This window comes from Schistocerca gregaria, chromosome 6 (assembly GCF_023897955.1).
Source record: "Schistocerca gregaria isolate iqSchGreg1 chromosome 6, iqSchGreg1.2, whole genome shotgun sequence".
Taxonomy (NCBI): domain Eukaryota; kingdom Metazoa; phylum Arthropoda; class Insecta; order Orthoptera; family Acrididae; genus Schistocerca; species Schistocerca gregaria.
The window spans coordinates 125,457,144-125,460,754 of record NC_064925.1 but is presented as its reverse complement, the minus strand read 5'-3'; positions in this window follow the sequence as shown (position 1 = coordinate 125,460,754).

Here is a 3,611-nt window from a genome sequence, read left to right as displayed (position 1 = left end):
AGGTGCAGGGAAGCAGCAGAGTCACATAAGGGGACAAATAAAGCGACCTGCAGAAATCTATGTGTCTGGAAACTGACTGGAGGCTCTTCTTAGTTTAATAGTTTAGTGCCATGGCAAGGTGAAAATCAAGGCCAAGCTTTAAGGAAGAACTGTGACGAGATGATCTACACTACTGGCCATTACAATTGCTACACCAAGAAGAAATGCAGATGATAAACGGGTATTCATTGGACAAATATATTACGCCAGAACTGACATGTGATTAGATTTTCACGGAATTTGGGTGCATAGATCATGAGAAATCAGTACCCGGAACCTCCACCTCTGGCTGTAATAACGGCCTTGATACGCCTGGGCATTGAGTCAAACACAGCTTGGATGGCGCGTACAGGTACAGCTGCCCATGCAGCTTCAACGCGATAGAGTTCATCAAGAGTAGTGACTGGCGTATTGTGACGAGCAAGTTGCTCGGCCACCATTGACCAGACGTTTTCAGTTGGTGAGAGATCTGGAGAACGTGCTGGCCAAGACAGCAGTCGAACATTTTCTTTATCCAGAGAGGCCTGTGCAGGACCTGGAACATGCCGTCGTGCATTATACTACTGAAATGCAGGGTTTCACAGGGATAGAATGAAGGGTAGAGCCACGGGTCGTAACACATCTGAAATGTAACGTCCACTGTTCAAAGTGCAGTCACTGCGAACAAGAGGTGAACGAGACGTGTAACCAATTGAACGTCATACTATCACGCCGGGTGATACGCCGTTATGGCAATGACGAAGACACGCTTGCAATATGCGTTTACGGCAATGACGCCAAACACGGATACGACCATCATGATGCTGTAAACAGAATCTGGATTCATCCGAAAAAATGACGTTTTGCCTTTCGTGCACCCAGGTTCGTCGTTGAGTACACAATCGCAGGCGCTCCTGCTGTGATGCAGCGTCATGAGTAACCTCAGCCATGGTCTCCGAGCTGTTCGTCCATGCTGCTGCAAACGTCGTCAAACTATTCGTGCAGCTGGTTGTTGTCTTGCAAACGTCCCCATCTGTTGACTCAGGGATCGAGACGTGGCTGCACGATCTGTTACAGCCATGCTGATAAGATGCCTGTCATCTCGACTGCTAGTGATACGAAGCCGTTGGGATCCAGCATGGCGTTCCGTATTAACCCTCCTGAACCCACCGATTCCATATTCTGCTAACAGTCATCGGATCTCGACCACTATGAGCAGCAATGTGGCGATAGGATAAACCGCATTCGCGATAGGCTACAATCCAACCTACATCAAAGTCGGAAACGTGATGGTACGCATTTCTCCTCCTTACACGAGCCATCACAGCAACGTCTCACCAGGCAACGCCGGTCAACTGTTGTAGGCGTCGCCACCGGCGCCAACCTTTTGTGAATGATCTGAAAAGCTAATCATTTGCATATCACAGCATCTTCTTCCTGACGGTTAAATTTAGCGTATGTAGCACGTCATCTTCGTGGTGTAGCAATTTTAATGGCTAGTAGTGCATAATATGTTTTATCGTAACTTGGAGGAACGAAGTGAAGATTAACATTCACGTTGTTCCCTTTAATTTGAAAAAGTTACTGTGTTAATGTAATAGAACAGTTAGAGTAACATGGAGGGTCAAGTTAAGGTGGATAGACATACTTAGTAAGTATGATTATCACTGTAGATGAAACAATACATTAGATACGTTCATGCTAATAGTACTACCGGTTCCACGGGCGTTGACTAAGACTGCAGTTTCCTAATGACCCAACCTGACAAAGTCGGCGGTGTTGGGAACTTCAGCACCGTGCCTAGAACTACTCAAACCTTAACAGGTTGCGGAGGTCGACCAGAGTCTGACAGTTTCTTCCTGAAGAATAGTGCCACGTTTTCATCCTCATGTATTCTATATAATATTGGTCGCATACCAGGGGAACGTTATAGCACCGTTATTGTTCACAGTATATCAGTTTGAATAAAAATAAGAGAGCCGATAACGTCGGAAATTTCATACAACCGTCCACCGATGATGCAGTTCTATAACGATGTGTCATGACCGTTGAAAATTGCAGCAAAATACAGAGACACCTACAGAGGTCGAAGCTTGGTGCTCGGGATTGGTGGTTGACGCTTAATGTAAACAAAAAGAACGTATCGTGTTAAATAGACGGAAAGACTCGTTATTATATAATTACCCGATTCCCGAACAGTCAGTTAAAGGAATCACAATCTTTAAATATGTGTAATCATGTGTGCAGAATGATTTAAGCGCTTCAGACCCCATGTGTATAATTATGCACTACTACATCCAATTGTGGCCAAGATAGATGCGAAACCCACGCCTACCACAGTAGTACATGTTTATATGCCGACTAGCTCCGCAGATGATGAAGAGACGGATGAAATGTATGATGAGATAAAAGAAGTCATTCAGATAGTGAAGGGAGACGAACATTTAATAGTCATGGGTGACTGGAATTCGATAGTAGGAAGAAGAAGAGAAGGAAACGTAGAAGGTGAATGTGGAATGAGGCCGAGGAATGAAAGAGGAAGCCGCCTGATAGAAATTTGCACAGAGCATAATTTAATCATAGCTAACACTAGGTTCAAGAGTCATAAAAGAAGGTTGTATACATGGAAGAAGCCCGGACATACTGACAGGTTTTAGATAGATTATATAATGGCAAGACAGACATTTAGGAAGCAGGTTTAAAACTGTAAGACATTTCCTGGGGCAGATGTGGACTCTGGCCACAACCTATTGGTTACGAACTGTTGATTAAAACTAAACAAACTGCAAAAAGGTGGGAATTTAAGGAGATGGGACCTGGATAAACTGACAGAACCACAGGTTGTAGAGTGTTTCAGGGAGAGCATTAGGGAACGATTGACAAGAATAGGGGAAAGACATACAGTAGAAGAAAAATTGGTGGCTTTGAGAGATGAAATAGCGAAGGCAGCAGAGGATCACGTAGGTATGAAGACGAGGGCTAGTAGAAATCCTTCGGTAACAGAAGAGATATTGAATTTAATTGATGAAAGGAGAAAATACAAAAATGCAGCAAATGAAGCAGGCAAAAAGGAATACAAACGTCTCAAAAATGAAGTCGACAGGAAGTGCAAAACGGCTAAGCAGGGATGGCTAGAGGACAAATGTAAGGATGTAGAGGAGTATATCGTAGGTGTAAGAAAGATACTGCCTACAGGAATATTAAAGACACTTTGGAGAAAAGAGAACCACTTGCATGAATATCAAGAACTCAAATAGAAACCCAGTTCTAAGCAGAGAAGGGAAAGCAGAAAGGTGGAAGGAGTATATAGGGGGTCTATACGAGGGCGATGTTCTTGAGGACAATATTATAGAAATGGAAGAGGATGTAGATGAAGATCGACTTATCTAAGAAAATTGATTAAGGAAAGGCAAACCTACGTTTCTAGAATTTGTAGACATAGAGAAAGCTTTAAACAATGGAATACTCTGTTTCAAATTCTGAAGGTGGCATGGGTCAAATACAGGGAGCGACAGGCTATTTACAATTTGTACAGAAACCAGATGACAGTTATAAGAGTGGAGGGGTATGAAGGGAAGCAGCGGTTGGGAAGG